Source organism: Rhinopithecus roxellana, chromosome 17, assembly GCF_007565055.1.
Source record: "Rhinopithecus roxellana isolate Shanxi Qingling chromosome 17, ASM756505v1, whole genome shotgun sequence".
NCBI lineage: Eukaryota > Metazoa > Chordata > Mammalia > Primates > Cercopithecidae > Rhinopithecus > Rhinopithecus roxellana.
This window is the reverse complement of record NC_044565.1, coordinates 66331578-66351469: the sequence shown is the minus strand read 5'-3', so window position 1 is coordinate 66351469 and position 19892 is coordinate 66331578. Positions and strand designations below refer to the sequence as shown.

General features: G+C 38.8%; 1 long non-coding RNA gene across 1 annotated transcript in view; it reads left to right on the top strand.

Moving 5' to 3' along the window:
• The window catches only part of LOC115894206, a 61354-nt gene that overhangs the window by 9652 nt on the left and 31810 nt on the right, over nt 1-19892 (top strand). The gene's annotated exons all lie outside the window — the stretch shown is intronic.

The following is a 19892-nucleotide window of genomic DNA, read 5'->3' as shown; positions in this document are numbered from 1 at the left end:
GAGGATGTGGAGAAATAGGAATGCTTTTACACTGTTGGTGGGAGTGTAAATGAGGTCAGAAGAGTTTTGAGTTGCATGCTAGAAATACAAACATTAAGGATGGTTCTGGCATGGAAATAAGGAACATGTTATTGTAAACTGGAAGAAAAGCAATTCTTGTTACAAAGTGGCAAAGTACTTGGCTGAACTATGTTCTGGTGTTTTGTGTGAGGTAAAAATTGTAAGCAATGAAACTGGATATTTAGCTGAGGAGATTGCTAAGCAAAGTGTTTGAAGGAGCAGCTTAGTTTATTGTGACTGCTTATAATAACATGCAAAAAGAGAAACATAAATTGAATAATGAATTTTTAAGCAAAACGTTTTGGAAAATTCTCAACCTATCATTATTGCCAAAGAAGAAGAAAGCTTGTTCTGAAGAGAACACTAAGGGTGTGGCTAAACAACCATTTGAAAAAGAGATCGTGGGTGCAACTCACGGACTTAATCAGCCATATCATCAGAGGCTGGGAATAGAGATCGGATTATGCCATTACAGATACTGCCAGTTTGAAGTAAAGGAGACAGAGGAGGTAGTAGAGAATGGAGGAAGGCTATCAGACTTTTTGGATTTTACAGGATGAAACCATAGAGTATTTTGCTTTGAACATGTGCTGCCTTTCAGGAACAGAGAAGGAACCCAAAGATGATTCAGAGAGTGGGCTGCCACCACTCTCACTATGGTTGGAGCCCGGTGGGACAGGCTACCTCCACCTCAGTTTCAAAGGGTAGTACTGTGCCCAGCAGATCATGGATGGGGACCTTTCTGAGAATTCAATGGATGGAGCTTCCCCCTACCCTCAGCTGAGGTAATAAGGCTACCCCCACAGAACAGAAGGGATTGGGCCACCCATAGAGCTGGGGGGTGACACTGCCACTCCAATGAGCCTAGAGAGGGCAGAACATCAAACCAAAGTGGATAATTCTTGAACTTTAAGACCTAATGGAATTTGCCTTGCTAGATTCGGACTTGCTATCACCTCTTTCTTCTTTTGTAGTTCTCCCCTTTGAAATGGGAATGCCCATCCTATGCCTGCCCCACCACTGTATTTTGGAAACATGTAATGTGTCTGGTTTCACAGGCTCATCACTAGAATGGATTTTTTTTGCCTCAGGATGAATTATACCTCTAATGTTACCCATATTTGATTTAGATACTATTTAGATGAGACTTCAGACTTAAGAACTGATGCTAAAATGAGTTAAGACTTCAGGGCTATTGGAATGGAGTGAGAATATATTTTGCATATGAGAAGAACATGAATTTTGGGAGTCCAGGGGTAGAATGTTACAGGTTCAATGTTTATGCCTCAACCCCTCTGCCATTTATGTATTGAGGCCCTAACTCCCAATGTGATGGAATTTGGAAAATGGGGCTTTTAGAAGGTAATTAGGATTAGATGAGGTTGTGTGGGTGGAGCCCTGTGAGAAGAGACATGAGGGAGCTTGCTTGCTGTCTCTCTCTTCCTGCACATATATGTATACGAAGAAGAAGTCACATGAGCACATGGTGAGATGGCGGCCACCTACAAGCCACAAGAGGAGAACTCAGAATGAAACCTACCTTACCAGCACCTTAATCTTGGATTTCACCAGACTCCATAACTGTGAGGAACAAACTTCTTTCTTTTAAGCCATCAAGTCTATGGTATTTTGTTATGGCATTCTGAGCTAAGACAGGAGTTAATATTTATTAAATACCAACTATGTGCTGGGCACTATGCCTCATTGAAACAAAACTAGGAAGTAGGTATAGTATTTCCAATTTGCCTATGAAGAAAATAAAGCTCAGCATGACACAGCTAGTAAGTGATGGCAGATATTATCACATTGCCCTCCACTCCAAAGAAGCTAAACTGATTTATTCTCTCACCAACCATCCCCTCCCCACACACTTACCAACCTTGATAACTAACCACCAATACAGAAGTATGTCTTATTGGTAGGGTTTGATTTCATTTCTCCCTTTTTCAAGCTAATGATTAAAAATGACTGACAACTTCTGAACTTGGTACAAAATATTGTCTTTGATATAATATGAGCAGGTATACATCTATGTTACTTTTTCAATGGCTATATTTTGTATTATTGCATATATATACCTCTTACTGTATCTATTTATTGAACAAACCCCTATGCCCCATAAAACACTTTTAAGTTGTATCAAGTCCTTCTCTGTTCAAGAAAAGCAACAACAATTTTTAAAAGATACTGCAATAAACAGCCAGTATACCTATCTTTGTGGTTATGTGTAAGTTGATTGGTAGGATATAGTCCCAGAAGTAGAATTGATGTTCAGAAGACATAAAAATTTTGTATCTTATGTAGTCTTCTCTACTAAAAAAATTTATTCTGTGTTTTCTTCTAGTTCCTCTATGATTTCATTTTTTTACCTTTATTTCTTGGATTTATTTGAAGTTTATTTTGGCATCAATAGTAGTGAAAGGTTGAACCTTAATAATTTTTACTAATGCCATTTATTGACAAATCAATTTTTCAACATTGATTTGAAATGCTGTTTTTATTGCATAAAAAATCCTCATATATACTGGTCATCTTCTGGACTATCAATTCTATTTCATTGATCTAGTTTTCTAATTTCAAATTATTTAATATCCCCATAGCAGCATGCTAAAATGCAAAGGCCCTAGAATGAGGATTCCTGAGGTCAAATCCTAACTCTACCATTTATGAAATATGTGACTTTAGCCTAGCCCCTAAAGTGTATTTGTTCTTCACCTTCCTCATCTCTAAAAAGATAAAATGTCAAACTAGTATTGCCTAATGACTTCTTCCCTAAGCCAAAATCTTGAGATGGACGGAAGAGGGAAAGGAGTTGAAGGAACTCCTCTTAAGAAACCATACTCAGAAAGTCACGCATACACACACAAACCCATGAGGATTCATTGGGAAGCAGAAGACTGCTGGGGACTTATATAGGTAGAAAGTGGTGAATTGGAAAGGGAAGGCATCAAGGGGACCTTTTAGGAAATAACTTGAGAAAAGGAGATTCTAGTTTTACCCTGTTTTATTACCTACATTGTTCTGGGGGAGTTGAGCTCAGAGGTGAGATTAGGGAAACTGAAATTGGTTTGGAACTGAGTGATGTGTTCCTAATACACTGTAAAATTTGGCTGAAGCTTGCCTTTTGGGTGAATATCAGAGGATACTCAGAGCCCCACAAAATAGCAGTCTCAAAACCCAAAACAAATAATAATGCAACTGAAGGAATATACACTAATGATGAAGCTAGGACTCCCAGGTTCGCCCTTTCCCTACTGCTCTCCCAAGGAGGAAGGTAGTAGTACCAGCTCGAGCCTTAGGATAACATCACACATCACAGTGCTGAAGGCTGTCATGGACGATAGCCTCCACTAAGACAGATGAAATATCGAAGTTAGCTGGCAAGTGGCTGAGTTGGTATTTGAACATGCTCTCTGATTACAAAACCTGTGTTCTTCCTACGAAGTAATTTTTCTCCATTGGTGGAATTCTTCAATAATGACAACAATGACAACTTTCCTCTTGTCATTCAATATGTGACACTATTGGATCCTAAATTTCTTTTAGTATAATGATTATAATAATAACAATAAAAAACTAGACAGGAGAATTGCTTGAACCCGGGAGGTGGAGGTTGCAGTGAGCCAAGATCATGCCATTGCACTCCAGCCTGGGCAACAAGAGCAAAACTCTGTCTCAAAATAAATAAATAAATAAATAAATAAATAAATAAATAAATAAATAAATAAATGTTTTTTTCAAAGTTACAGAATGTTAATAGGGGGATATTTAGTTGCTTGACATTTTCTTGTCTTGGCTTTTATTCCTCAAATCTGACACAATACAAGAGACTTCTAACTGGCTTCAAGGATCTCCTTAGCCTGGCTGATCCTAAACTCATCATAAGAGATGTCCCCAAAAACAAGTATGACTGTGTCATTTTTTAAATTCAATTCAGAATCCCCAATGTTTACCCACTGACTACAGGCCAGATTCCTCATTATGAATCCTATTTTGTGCTCATTATCCAGGAAGGGGTCATAAGATATTAGAGGGATTCTTGAGGCACTGTTCCTGTTAGTGTAAGGTTAAGGGATTAACTGAACATCGGATAATCTCTGAGGTCCGACTCAAACTAAAGTTTTCAAGTCCCTATACCAATAGGCTTCAAATTATCTCCTAAGCCTCGTCTTCTCTAACTCCTTGATATAAATCTATCTTTATTTCTTATGTACTTATAATTTTTGCCATTAGAAATGTATTTTCATGTAAGTTCAGAATGCATAAAGCTTGATATTTAAGAACTCAAGATCAATGAAGCCTTTTCCTTCTGCTTCAATGACTTTATTAATTCAGGTCTTCATGTTCCATAAATTGTCATTGATTTAGTAATTTGATGAAAACATTTATATGCAAATATTCCACTAAAATGTAAAGCCTGTAGATACCAAGAAGTTTATTCAGCCATAGATAGAGTCTTAGAATAAAACACTCTGAATACACATAAATGAATAAGATATAAGAATATAATTGAAAAGCACTTATACTGGAGGAATTTGATTATGTACGTCCCTGGAGATAAAATTTTATTAGAATCACCTTCTCTCCATCCTGTTTTATTTCAAAGACCTTTCATATAGTACATTGCTTTTATGTTTAGAGTTTATGCCTAAATTTAACTCCATTATTCTCTTAGTTACTTTACTATTTATTTGTTTAAAAAAAGATTTGAAATGCTGGAATACAGTAAACCATTGCAAAGCTTCACAAAGTTCTAAATGCTTCTGGACTCTTTAATAACTGAGTTATCCTAGATAGTTGCTTTCTATGTAGCTATTCTTTTTAAGAACAGCATATTAAAATCATTTTTGTCATTCCAAAAGAAATTTTTCTACAATGAGGGCATCCTCATCAGAGGATAATGAACATAGTATTTTAGTTATGATTAAGATCATCACTAATCTTTTCCCTTTCTTCAGTACCATTTATTGGGTGAAGTTGACTACACAGAGTCTGTATAGGACAGGAGTGCTTTCATTTTCATTCATTCCAAAACAATTTGAAACTTCAATTTTGTTATTTTCTTATCCAATGAATTATTTAGAAGTGATTTAAAATATCTAGCTGTCTGGGTTCAATTTTTAAAAAATTTCTAATTTTAACATACTGTGGTAAGATAAGTGGTTTGTATATATATATTTAAAATTTTGCTGTAATTTCCTTTGTGGCTTCTGTAAGGGCATTTTTTTGGTAAATGTTATCTAAGTAAATAAACTGTGTATTCTCAATTAGGTGTAAGTTGTATGTATATCTATTAGCATAAACTTATTAATTTTATAGTTAAATACTCTATATTTTTATTCATAGTACATCATAGTAGGAGACTGTAACAGACCACTATGATGTGATGTGTATTTGTTTTCTTTTGTGATTTTACCAAATATTTAGGTATTTCAAAATGATATTGAGGCATTTTAGGTTCATGATCATTACATCTTGCTGGTAAATTATTTGACAATATGAAATGCCCTCTTTTGATACTTTTAATGCTTTGGCTTTCAATTCTATTTTGTCTGATACTGATGTTGCTGTTCTCATCCTATTGTTAATACTTGCCAGGTGTAGCATTTTTCTATTTGCATCTACTGAAATTTTATTTTAATAATTACATTTTTTTAAATTTCCAGGGTTTGACTTTGGTTTGTTTTATCACAGATAGCTCCTCCTTCGTTATTTTGATGCCATACTATATTTGAAGACACTAATTAAACTTCTTAAGAAAAGTCCTGGCCAGGCGCAGTGGCTCAAGCCTGTAATCCCAGCACTTTGGGAGGCCGAGACGGGCGGATCATGAGGTCAGGAGATTGAGACCATCCTGGCTAACACGGTGAAACCCCATCTCTACTAAAAAATACAAAAAACTAGTCGGGCGAGGTGGTGGGCGCCTGTAGTCCCAGCTACTCGGGAGGCTGAGGCAGGAGAATGGCGTAAACCCGGGAGGCGGAGCTTGCAGTGAGCTGAGATCCGGCCACTGCACTCCAGCCTGGGTGACAGAGCCAGACTCCATCTCAAAAAAAAAAAAAAAAGTCCTTTTCTTACCATCTATTAAATTTTTCATAGTTGTAATTCTGTTGAGCTGTTATATGTATTTTTTATGGAGGCTACATGCTAAATGTTGTTGATTCTCGACTGTGGGCTCATCTTGCTGGTTTGAATTCCCTCCTAGACTCCTTACACTTACACTCCCACAACCAGCCTTAGGGAAGGTATAGAAACAGCTTTTGAGGTTTGTGCTCCTCACTGTTTTCAGTGAGAATGAGGGAAAGTTGGGATGGGTATTGCTGGCCCTGCCCCTCATTCTTAGGCTGGCTTCTGTGCAATGACAGACTTGAACTGGTAGAGAGGTAAAGAGTGGAATGTACATGGCATGACCAGTGTGGATGCCTCAACTCATTTTCTTATCATCTGCATTAGCTTTCACCTCCTGTCTAGTCCTACCTTCTACCACCTCTAAGCATGGGTACCCTTGGTGATACTCCCGTCTTCTGTGGTGGGACTTTTTTTTTTTTTTTTTTTCCTTTTAACTTTTTTTTTTTTTTTTTATACTTTAAGTTCTAGGGTACATGTGCATAACGTGCAGGTTTGTTACATATGTATACTTATGCCATGTTGGTGTGCTGCACCCATCAACTCGTCAGCACCCATCAATTCATCATTTATATCAGGTATAACTCCCCAATGCAATCCCTCCCTCCTCCCCCTCCCCCCTCCCCATGATAGGCCCCAGTGCGTGATGTTCCCCTTCCCGAGTCCAAGTGATCTCATTGTTCAGTTCCCACCTATGAGTGAGAACATGCGGTGTTTGGTTTTCTGTTCTTGTGATAGTTTGCTAAGAATGATGGTTTCCAGCTGCATCCATGTCCCTACAAAGGACGCAAACTCATCCTTTTTTATGGCTGCATAGTATTCCATGGTGTATATGTGCTACATTTTATTAATCCAGTCTGTCACTGATGGACATTTGGGTTGATTCCAAGTCTTTGCTATTGTGAATAGTGCCGCAATAAACATACGTGTACATGTGTCTTTGTAGTAGAATAATTTATAATCCTTTGGGTATATACCCAGTAGTGGGATGGCTGGGTCATATGGTACATCTAGTTCTAGATCCTTGAGGAATTGCCATACTGTTTTCCATAATGGTTGAACTAGTTTACAATCCCACCAACAGTGTAAAAGTGTTCCTATTTCTCCACATCCTCTCCAACAACTGTTGTTTCCTGACTTCTTAATGATTGCCATTCTAACTGGTGTGAGATGGTATCTCATTGTGGTTTTGATTTGCATTTCTCTGATGGCCAGTGATAATGAGCATTTTTTCATGTGTCTGTTGGCTGTATGAATATCTTCTTTTGAGAAATGTCTGTTCATATCCTTTCCCCACTTTTTGATGGGGTTGTTTGTTTTTTTCTCGTATATTTGTTTGAGTTCTTTGTAGATTCTGGATATTAGCCCTTTGTCAGACGAGTAGGTTGCAAAAATTTTCTCCCATTCTGTAGGTTGCCTGTTCACTCTGATGGTAGTTTCTTTTGCTGTGCAAAAGCTCTTTAGTTTAATTAGATCCCATTTGTCAATTTTTGCTTTTGCTGCCATTGCTTTTGGTGTTTTAGACATGAAGTCCTTGCCCATGCCTATGTCCTGAATGGTACTACCTAGATTTTCTTCTAGGGTTTTTATGGTATTAGGTCTAACATTTAAGTCTCTAATCCATCTTGAATTAATCTTCGTATAAGGGGTAAGGAAAGGATCCAGTTTCAGCTTTCTACTTATGGCTAGCCAATTTTCCCAGCACCATTTATTAAATAGGGAATCCTTTCCCCATTTCTTGTTTCTCTCAGGTTTGTCAAAGATCAGATGGCTGTAGATGTGTGGTATTATTTCTGAGGACTCTGTTCTGTTCCATTGGTCTATATCTCTGTTTTGGTACCAGTACCATGCTGTTTTGGTTACTGTAGCCTTGTAATATAGTTTGAAGTCAGGTAGCGTGACGCCTCCAGCTTTGTCCTTTTGACTTAGGATTGTCTTGGCAATGCGGGCTCTTTTTTGGTTCCATATGAACTTTAAAGCAGTTTTTTCCAATTCTGTGAAGAAACTCATTGGTAGCTTGATGGGGATGGCATTGAATCTATAAATAACCTTGGGGAGTATGGCCATTTTCATGATATTGATTCTTCCTATCCATGAGCATGGTATGTTCTTCCATTTGTTTGTGTCCTCTTTTATTTCACGGAGCAGTGGTTTGTAGTTCTCCTTGAAGAGGTCCTTTACATCCCTTGTAAGCTGGATTCCTAGGTATTTTATTCTCTTTGAAGCAATTGTGAATGGAAGTTCATTCCTGATTTGGCTCTCTGCTTGTCTGTTACTGGTGTATAAGAATGCTTGTGATTTTTGCACATTAATTTTGTATCCTGAGACTTTGCTGAAGTTGCTTATCAGCTTAAGGAGATTTTGGGCTGAGACGATGGGGTTTTCTAAATATACAATCATGTCATCTGCAAACAGGGACAATTTGACTTCTTCTTTTCCTAACTGGATACCCTTGATTTCTTTCTCTTGCCTGATTGCCCTAGCCAGAACTTCCAACACTATGTTGAATAGGAGTGGTGAGAGAGGGCATCCCTGTCTTGTGCCAGTTTTCAAAGGGAATTTTTCCAGTTTTTGCCCATTCAGTATGATATTAGCTGTGGGTTTGTCATAAATAGCTCTTATTATTTTGAGGTACGTTCCATCAATACCGAATTTATTGAGCGTTTTTAGCATGAAGGGCTGTTGAATTTTGTCAAAAGCCTTTTCTGCATCTATTGAGACAATCATGTGGTTCTTGTCTTTGGTTCTGTTTATATGCTGGATTACGTTTATTGATTTGCGAATGTTGAACCAGCCTTGCATCCCAGGGATGAAGCCCACTTGATCATGGTGGATAAGCTTTTTGATGTGCTGCTGAATCCGGTTTGCCAGTATTTTATTGAGAATTTTTGCATCAATGTTCATCAGGGATATTGGTCTAAAATTCTCTTTTTTTGTTGTGTCTCTGCCAGGCTTTGGTATCAGGATGATGTTGGCCTCATAAAATGAGTTAGGGAGGATTCCCTCTTTTTCTATTGATTGGAATAGTTTCAGAAGGAATGGTACCAGCTCCTCCTTGTACCTCTGGTAGAATTCAGCTGTGAATCCATCTGGTCCTGGACTTTTTTTGGTGGGTAGGCTATTAATTGTTGCCTCAATTTCAGAGCCTGCTATTGGTCTATTCAGGGATTCAACTTCTTCCTGGTTTAGCCTTGGGAGAGTGTAAGTGTCCAGGAAATTATCCATTTCTTCTAGATTTTCTAGTTGATTTGCGTAGAGGCGTTTATAGTATTCTCTGATGGTAGTTTGTATTTCTGTGGGGTCAGTGGTGATATCCCCTTTATCATTTTTTATTGCATCTATTTGATTCCTCTCTCTTTTCTTCTTTATTAGCCTTGCTAGCGGTCTGTCAATTTTGTTGATCTTTTCAAAAAACCAACTCCTGGATTCATTGATTTTTTGGAGGGTTTTTTGTGTCTCTATCTCCTTCAGTTCGGCTCTGATCTTAGTTATTTCTTGCCTTCTGCTAACTTTTGAATGTGTTTGCTCTTGCCTCTCTAGTTCTTTTAATTGTGATGTTAGAGTGTCAATTTTAGATCTTTCCTGCTTTCTCTTGTGGGCATTTAGTGCTATAAATTTCCCTCTACACACTGCTTTAAATGTGTCCCAGAGATTCTGGTATGTTGTATCTTTGTTCTCATTGGTTTCAAAGAACATCTTTATTTCCGCTTTCATTTCGTTATGTACCCAGTAGTCATTCAGGAGCAGGTTGTTCAGTTTCCATGTAGTTGAGCGGTTTTGATTGAGTTTCTTAGTCCTGAGTTCTAGTTTGATTGCACTGTGGTCTGAGAGACAGTTTGTTATAATTTCTGTTCTTTTACATTTGCTGAGGAGTGCTTTACTTCCAATTATGTGGTCAATTTTGGAATAAGTGCGATGTGGTGCTGAGAAGAATGTATATTCTGTTGATTTGGGGTGGAGAGTTCTATAGATGTCTATTAGGTCCGCTTGGTGCAGAGATGAGTTCAATTCCTGGATATCCTTGTTAACTTTCTGTCTCGTTGATCTGTCTAATGTTGACAGCGGAGTGTTGAAGTCTCCCATTATTATTGTATGGGAGTCTAAGTCTCTTTGTAAGTCTCTAAGGACTTGCTTTATGAATCTGGGTGCTCCTGTATTGGGTGCATATATATTTAGGAGAGTTAGCTCTTCCTGTTGAATTGATCCCTTTACCATTATGTAATGGCCTTCTTTGTCTCTTTTGATCTTAGATGGTTTAAAGTCTGTTTTATCAGAGACAAGGATTGCAACCCCTGCTTTTTTTTTGTTCTCCATTTGCTTGGTAGATCTTCCTCCATCCCTTTATTTTGAGCCTATGTATGTCTCTGCATGTGAGTTGGGTCTCCTGAATACAGCAGACTGATGGGTCTTGACTCTTTATCCAGTTTGCCAGTCTGTGTCTTTTAATTGGAGCATTTAGTCCATTAACATTTAAGGTTAATATTGTTATGTGTGAACTTGATCCTGCCATTATGATATTAACTGGTTATTTTGCTCGTTAGTTGATGCAGTTTCTTCCTAGCCTCGATGGTCTTTACATTTTGGCATGTTTTTGCAATGGCTGGTACCGGTTGTTCCTTTCCATGTTTAGGGCTTCCTTCAGGGTCTCTTGTAAGGCAGGCCTGGTGGTGACAAAATCTCTAAGCATTTGCTTATCTGTAAAGGATTTTATTTCTCCTTCACTTATGAAACTTAGTTTGGCTGGATATGAAATTCTGGGTTGAAAATTCTTTTCTTTAAGAATGTTGAATATTGGCCCCCACTCTCTTCTGGCTTGTAGAGTTTCTGCCGAGAGATCTGCTGTTAGTCTGATGGGCTTCCCTTTGTGGGTAACCCGACCTTTCTCTCTGGCTGCCCTTAAGATTTTTTCCTTCATTTCAACTTTGGTGAATCTGGCAATTATGTGTCTTGGAGTTGCTCTTCTGGAGGAGTATCTTTGTGGCGTTCTCTGTATTTCCTGAATTTGAATGTTGTCCTGCCCTACTAGGTTGGGGAAGTTCTCCTGGATGATATCCTGAAGAGTGTTTTCCAACTTGGTTCCATTTTCCCCCTCACTTTCAGGCACCCCAATCAGACATAGATTTGGTCTTTTTACATAATCCCATACTTCTTGCAGGCTTTGCTCATTTCTTTTTCTTCTTTTTTCTTTTGGTTTCTCTTCTCGCTTCATTTCATTCATTTGATCTTCAATCGCTGATACTCTTTCTTCCAGTTGATCGAGTCGGTTACTGAAGCTTGTGCATTTGTCACGTATTTCTCGTGTCATGGTTTTCATCTCTGTCATTTCGTTTATGATCTTCTCTGCATTAATTAGTCTAGCTGTCAATTCTTCCACTCTTTTTTCAAGATTTTTAGTTTCTTTGCGCTGGGTACGTAATTCCTCCTTTAGCTCTGATAAGTTTGATGGACTGAAGCCTTCTTCTCTCCTCTCGTCCAAGTCATTCTCTGACCAGCTTTGATCCGTTGCTGGCGATGGGCTGCGCTCCTTTGCAGGGGGAGATGCGCTCTTATTTTTGAATTTCCAGCTTTTCTGCCCTGCTTCTTCCCCATCTTTGTGGTTTTATCTGTCTCTGGTCTTTGATGGTGGTGACGTACTGATGGGGTTTTGGTATAGGTGTCCTTCCTGTTTGATAGTTTTCCTTCTGACAGTCAGAAGGACTGTCTGTTGGTCTGTTGGAGATTACTTGAGGTCCACTCCAGACCCTGTTTGCCTGGGTATCAGCAGCAGAGTTTGCCGAAGATAGAATATTGCTGAACAGCGAGTGTACCTGTCTGATTCTTCCTTTGGAAGTTTCCTCTCAGGGGTGTACTCCACCCTGTGAGGGGTGGGGTGTCAGACTGCCCCTAGTGGGGGATTTCTCCCAGCTAGGCTACTCAGGGGTCAGGGACACACCTGAGCAGGCAGTCTGTCCGTTCTCAGATCTCAACCTCCGCGTTGGGAGATCCACGGCTCTCCCCAAAGCTGTCAGACAGAGTCGTTCGCGCCTGCACCGGCTCCCGCTACTTCCCCTGTTGGTCTTCAGCTGTCCCCAGAGGTGGAGACTACAGAGACAGGCAGGCTTCCTTGAGCTGCTGTGAGCTCCACCCAGTTCGAGCTTCCCAGCGGCTTTGTTTACCTACTTAAGCCTCAGCAATGGCGGGCGCCCCTCCCCCAGCCTCACTGCTGCCTTGCAGATAGATGGCGGCAGACTGCTGTGTTAGCAGTGAGGGAGGCTTCGTGGGCGTGGGACCCTCCCGGCCAGGTGTGGGATATATTCTCCTGGTGTGCCTGTATGCTTACAGCGCAGTATTGGGGTGGGAGTTACCCGATTTTCCAGGTGTTGTGTGTCTCAGTTCCCCTGGCTAGGAAAACGGATCCCCTTCCCCCTTGCGCTTCCAGGTGAGGCGATGCCTCGCCCTGCTTCAGCTCTCGCTGGTCAGGCTGCAGCAGCTGACCAGCACCGATTGTCCGGCACTCCCTAGTGAGATGACCCCAGTACCTCAGTTGAAAATGCAGAAATCACCAGTCTTCTGTGTCGCTTGCGCTGGGAGTTGGAGACTGGAGCTGTTCCTATTCGGCCATCTTGCCCTGTGGTGGGACTTTTTAAAAGTTTCCAGTACAAATTCCAGGCTACAATTACTCTCTGCAAACTCAGCCTGTGTACTTTTAGACTTTCAGGGATTTCTCATCATTTTGATTAGCGAAAAATCTCTCTTTGAATTTAGAAAACAAGCTGTATATTCATATACTTAAAAAATAACTTAAGGCTTAGAGTGGAAGGACAGAAGCTGAAAAAGGAGAGGATATCATTGTGCAATTAGTGTTCCCATCTTGAAAGTGAAAGCCTCCACTTTTATTTTGTGTTGTTTTCTTTTTTATTGCTATTAGGGATAATAAGCAATTGTTACCTACTTTGTAAATATTTGTTACATGTGCCTTTTAATTTCATTTCAGGTAATTTCAGAGATACAGATGTTTTACATTTTAATGAGGACAAATCTGTTCATTTTTTACTTTAAGATTTCTGGTTGTTGTGGCACGCTCATGAGGCCTTTTTACTCCACAATTTAAAAAGTTTCCTGTATTACCATCTGAAATTTCATGGTTCACTCTTTCATATTTAGATATTTCATATTCAGATATAGATCTATGAGGACTTTAGTTTTTGGTTTAAGGTGAGATTTCGTATGTTTTCCATTCTCCCTTTTCCAAATAGGAGTTTTTAATTGAAGTTGTTCTACTGCTCCACTAATTTGTTTTGGGTGGGTAGATGTAGAAGAGCATTTAACATGTTTACTTGATAGTTCATCAAATCATAACGAACCATATCCATATTTGATGTACTGGAATGTGCAGCACTGAGTTCTTGACTTTTGAGATGAGTTCAGTAACTGCCTGGGATTTGGGGTCATCTTCCTTTGGGGGAAGATGAGTGTGAAGAAGGGTATGTGAAGGTATATAGTAGCCAGAGAAGCTGACTGCCACAGAGAGCACAAAGTGTCCACCAAAACAATCTTCCAGTTCTCCCTTTGGGCACACAGCTAGAGTCCATCTCCCTGCCTCCTTCAGTTAGGTAGAGCCAGGAGACTAAGTTCTTTTTGGGGCAGTGTCAACAGCCATGCTTGCCACACCCATAGAAGCCTTCATTTGTACTTCATCCTTTTTGAAGGCTGGATGTAGATGAAAAGTTTCTAAGAGATGGGGCCAGGAGATGCCAGGGTTCTGAAGGACTGGAAAGACTGCATGGGGCAATTGAAAGCTGCCTGCTGAATGTTTTGCCTTGAACTGACACTCAAGTGAGAAATAAGCTTCTCAAGGTAAGACAGGAGCAAAGTATCAGTTTCCTTTAGATAATCTGGGAGATAAACTTTTTTTTTTTTTTTTTTTTTTTTTTTTTTTTGAGACAGAGTCTCCTTCTGTTGCCCAGGCTGGAGTGCAGTAGTGCTATCTGGGCTCACTGCAAGCTCCGCCGCTCGGGTTCACACCATTCTCTTGCGTCAGCCTCCCTAGTAGCTGGGACTATAGGCACCCGCCACGCCTGGCAAATTTTTGTATTTTTAGTAGAGACGGGGTTTCACCGTGTTAGCCAGGATGGTCTTGATCTCCTGACCTCGTGATCCGCCCTCCTCGGCCTCCCAAAGTTCTGAGATTACAAGCGTGAGCCACCCCGCCCGCCCTGAGATATGCTTTTTGAATTAAGAAGATTCCTTTTATTTCTAACTTACCCAGTGGCTTTGATGTTGTTTTAATCAGAAATGAGTGTTAAATTTTATTAAAGATTTTCACACCTATTAACTGTATCATATAGATGTTCCCCTTAAATCTTTATATGTAATAAATTCCAATTATTACATTAATAGAATCCTTAAAGTAGAACTATATTTAAATATGACCATAAGATGGTATTCTTTTAATGCAATGCTGGATTTCGCTTTGTTTATAATTTTTGTGTATGTTCAAGTGTTTCATTGGTTTATAGTTTTCTTTTTTTTCTTTTTTTTTTTTTTTGAGACGGAGTCTCGCTCTGTCGCCCAGGCTGGAGTGCAGTGGCCGGATCTCGGCTCACTGCAAGCTCCGCCTCCCGGGTTCACGCCATTCTCCTGCCTTAGCCTCCCGAGCAGCTGGGACTACAGGCGCCCACCACCATGCCCGGCTAGTTTTTTGTATTTTTTTTTAGTAGAGACGGGGTTTCACCGTGTTAGCCAGGATGGTCTCGATCTCCTGACCTCGTGATCCACCCGTCTCGGCCTCCCAAAGTGCTGGGATTACAGGCTTGAGCCACTGCGCCTGGCCTATAGTTTTCTTTTTTAATCCTCTTTTTGTCCGATTTTGTCACTGAGTTTAAGCTAGATGCAAACTGAGAAGTTTATCAGCTTTTTCTTTGGTCTTTAACAATTTATATACCATGAGATATTAGGGCCTCATGCCCTTTGAAGAACATATGTATATATATTTACTATCGTTCTAATTTCCTCTATTGTTATTGATCTATTCATTCTTTTCATTAAGATTGTAATATTTATGTTATGTCCTCTCTTTTGATTTAATCTTTGTTCAATTTTATTAGATTGTCATTGGTTATATCAGTTTTTAAATTCCTGCCATGCACCTGCTCTTATTGATTACAGTTTCTAAGGGCTTATGTGTTGTCAAAGTATGTGAGTTCTAACTTCACAATTTTACCATTTTCTAACTTATTTATTTTTGCTTTTATTTTTATTAATTCCTTTCTTTTGCTTTCCTTGATTTTATTTTGTTGTTCCCTTTCTAATTATGTGAGGGCTGTTCATTTTTTCTTTTTCTTTTTTTTTTTTTTATTATATTTTAAGTTCTAGGGTACATGTGCATAACGTACAGGTTTGTTACATATGTAAACTTATGCCATGTTGGTGTGCTGCACCCATCAACTCGTCAGCACCCATCAATTCATCATTTATATCATGTATAACTAAAATAGCATGCCAAATGTCAGTCTCTTACAAGCAGAATATCTTTCCATTTCTCCATGGATTTTGGAAGTATTCCAGGCTACATTTTACTTTCAGTAACTCGTATCACGTGAAAGAGTAAGGAACCGAGCTAATGCCACATTCCTCTGGAGTATGTTTGGTATTTTTCAGGTACAATCTTATACAGGAAAGTCTTTTTTAGAATTATAGTCTTACTGTAAACAAAAAGGAACCCGAATCTTTATAGGTGATCTGTTTCTTTTTCATTACTAATTGGGAAAACGTACATACTTAACTATGTGTTTATCAATATTAAAACTTTTGAATTCCAAAATTACCAAAAATATGAGAGCTTTAAGTAATAAAAATTGGTACATTTCATCTTTAAATATTTAATGGCCATATGTATGAAATAAAGTATAATATTAATTTGACATGGCAATTTCTATTTCATTTTCTTTATTTATGGAATTAGTGCTGTATAGAAACTTAATATGACCATAAAAAGCCTTTCTATTATCTGCCGTAGGGATTTAAAGATACATTTTCTTTTGTCCTCTCTAATCATCTCATTTATTAAAATTAAAGTTTCATGTTTTTAGTAGAGTCCTTGAAGGAGAACTATATTTAAATTAGACCATGAAATGGTATCCTTTTAATGCAATGCTGGACTTTGCTTATAATTTTTGTAAGTATATTAAAATGTTTTATTGGTTTATAGTTTTCGTTTTCATCTTAATTTTGTTCAATTTTTGCATTGTGTTTATGCTAGATGCAAACTGGGAAGTTTTCAGCTTTTTCTTTGGTCTTTAATAATTTATATGCCATGACTTATTAGGGCCTGGTGCCTTTTTGAGGGATGTATTCTTACTATGGTCCTAATTTCCTGTAATGAATTCATTTCTTAGGAGCCTATACATTTTCTCTCTGCTCTACATCATTGCATCAGCAACAATAATTATTAGCTGTGTGAACTTTGGCAAATATCCTAACCTCTCTGTGCTTCAATGTCTTCAAATGTAAAGTGGGGATAACCACAGTTTCTATCTCATGGGAATTTTCCAAAGTTAAGAGTCTATAACATAAAGTATTTACAATAGTTCTGGGGATAATGTTAGTGCTATATATGTTAGCACTATTATAATATTTTTATTATAATATAGAAGTAATCACAGCTGCCTCCATTGAAAAGCTTATCACTATTTTTTCTCATTATTAAAGTGTCCTTTATGTGTGAAGGACATTATATAAATTGTCATCATCTTGTCCCAAACCCAGTGATGTGGGTGTTATTACTCTTCATATGAGAAGCTAAGAGAAGTGAAACAATTGTCAAATTCACAAGGTAGCAAGTGATATCAGTGGCATTTGAATCCACATTTGTCTGTCACTAAAGTCCATGCTCTTCCCATTATATTACCCAGCCTGATGTCACCCTGTCTAAAAAATCTACTTTCATAACCTCTTTCTGCCATCACCAAAGCAGAGCTGCATCTTTTTTGGCACACTGAAAAGACTGTGCTCCTCTGGATTGAACTGCAGGTCTTTAGTGACATTAATGATTTACTGTTGCTTATCTCAGCTTACCCCAGATAATTTGTCAATCAATATCTGGCCTTTGGATTTTCTCTATGCCATTTCTCCCAGGTCCCAATTTTAAACATGTATTTAAGATTGTCCAGCTAGAGTTTCTCTAGCTCTCTGGGCAGTCTCTTGGCATGAAGGTGTTATGCAATATAAAATGCTAATGAATCAATATTTCATAGGATCCCTGGAGTTCAAGTTGGTACTGGAGGAAAGTGGCTGTTTTCCAGGGTGAAGCCCAAAGTACTAGTTGCTAGAAAAATGCTTCTGAGGCCTGAAGATAATCAAGGATTTTGTTGTTGTTGTTGTTTTATGTTTTGTGCCCATCAAAGACCTATGTATAACCCAGGTCTGCATGTCCATGAAGCAGCCCTTCTTTTTTCACTCTAATCCAGCATGCTCACTACCTCTCCTTTCCCCTCTTACAGTAGCTTTGAATCACAAAGTAGTTGTCTATCAGTCTTGATTGTTTTATGTATTTATCCAGTATCCCTAACGAAATGGTAACTCCTGTATCTTTTCTTTTGTATCTGTATCCCCCAGTCCTCTGCCAAGTAAGGACCATGTAGTGACCATTGCTTCTTTTTAAAATTGTGGCAAAATATACATAACATGAAATTTATCCTTTTAACTATTGTATAATATCTAGTTAAGTGGCATTAAGTACATTTAAATTATTGTGCAGCCACCACCCATCCCTAGAACTTTTCATCCAAACTGAAACTCTCTACTCGTTAAACAAGCTCTCCCCACCCCCTGGCAAAACCACCATTCTACTTTCTGTCTCTTTGAGTTCAACTACTCTAGGTACCTTATATAGGTGGAATCACATGATCTTTGTCCGTTTGTGTCTCACTTATTTCACTTAGCATAATGTCCTCAAGGTTCATCCATGTTTTAACATATATCAGAACTTCATTCTTTTTATAGGCTGAAGAATATCCCATTTGTGTGTGTGTGTGTGTGTGTGTGTGTGTGTGTGTGTGTATGACTTTTTGCTTATCTGTTTAGTCATTAATGGATATTTTGATCATTTCCACCTGTTGGCTATTGTGAATAATGTTGCTATGAGTACTGGTATGCAAATATCTGTTTGAGTCACCTCTTATTGGATGTATATCCAGGAGTGGAATTACTGGCAATGTTTACTTTTTTTGAGGAAATGCAATATTAATTTCATAGCTGCTGTCCCATTTTACATCCCCACTAGCAATGCCCAAGAGTTCCAGATTCTCCATACTTTCCCAACACTTGTTATTTCACCATGATTCTTCTGACTTAATCCTCATGACAAATTGATAACTATTACTATACCCGTATTGGTATTGTGCTTCACAGTTGACCATTTTTTGCATACATTATGCTTTTGAATATTTATAATAATCTTTGGTTTCAGTATTACAGCTACATTACAAAAGAATACATTGAAGTTTAGAGATGCTACATCACTTGCCCAAGAGCACAGAGCTAGTAGGTGGAAAAGTCAAAACTATAACTTTACCAGATTACCTTTATTATTTGAGAATTAAACAATTCACATTATTTGAGATTCTCCCTTGAATGTTTCACTCACTCTGCATTATAGTAAGGGCAGTTCACGCATTGAGAAAGATTCCTGAAAAGGAGACCTGCTGCTCTCCCATGCCTCCCAAGGTATCAAAGAAAATAAATGGCTTCAATAAGTACCAGGAAGGGTTTAGGTTAGATATTAACTGGCTGGTACGTGTTGGTCAGACATTGGAAAGGATTACCAAAGGACTTTTTGAAATAATGCAAGTCCTGAAGAATGCTATAGAGTTCATCCTAGTACATGTCTGAAGGCAAGGAAGTAATTCAGTGCGCCCTTGTTAGTTATTTGAAAGTAGGGGATGAAATAACTGGATGACTTCACATCGTTTCTTCAAGTTACCTGATTCTAAAACATAGATTCTACCAAACGGCTTTGTACTAGTGAGGTAAATTGTTCTTTGGGGTTGGGGATGAAGCTTGTTTTCTCAACTCCTTCATCCTCGATCTCTGGAGAATGCAGCCCCCAACCCTCAGTTCCATTTTATACCCTCAGAGTTCACGAGGTCTTCAGGGGAGGGGTCAGAGATAACCTAATTCACCTGGGGTTTCTGAGTTAACCTCACCAGTTAACTTTCTGTATTATTGTTGAGTTGGTTTTCTTCAGCTCTTCTGGGAGATTTGAAGGATTTACACTTTTGACCTGAGATTAAACGGGATAATTTCTTTTCTTTTTTTCATTTTTTTTGAGACAGAGTCTCCCTTTGTCGCCCAGGCTGGAGTACAGTGGTGTGATCTCGGCTCACTGCAACCTCTGCCTCCTAGGTTCAAGTGATTCTCCTGCCTCAGCCTCCTGAGTAGCTGGGATTACAGGCGCGTGCCACCACACCTGGCAAATTTTTGTATTTTCAGTAGAGACAGGGTTTCATCATGTTGGTCAGGCTGGTCTCGACCTCCTGACCTCGTGATCCGCCCCCCTTGGTCTCCCAAATTCCTTGTGCTGGGATTACAAGCGTGAGCCACTGTGCCCAGCCTAAATGGGACAATTTCGATGTCAAGTGTTACGTGTTGTCAGTGGTGGGTCATAAAGTGGGGACAAGGGAGTTGACTTAAGATAAAAAGGGTAGAAGGAAGATACCTGGTGAAGA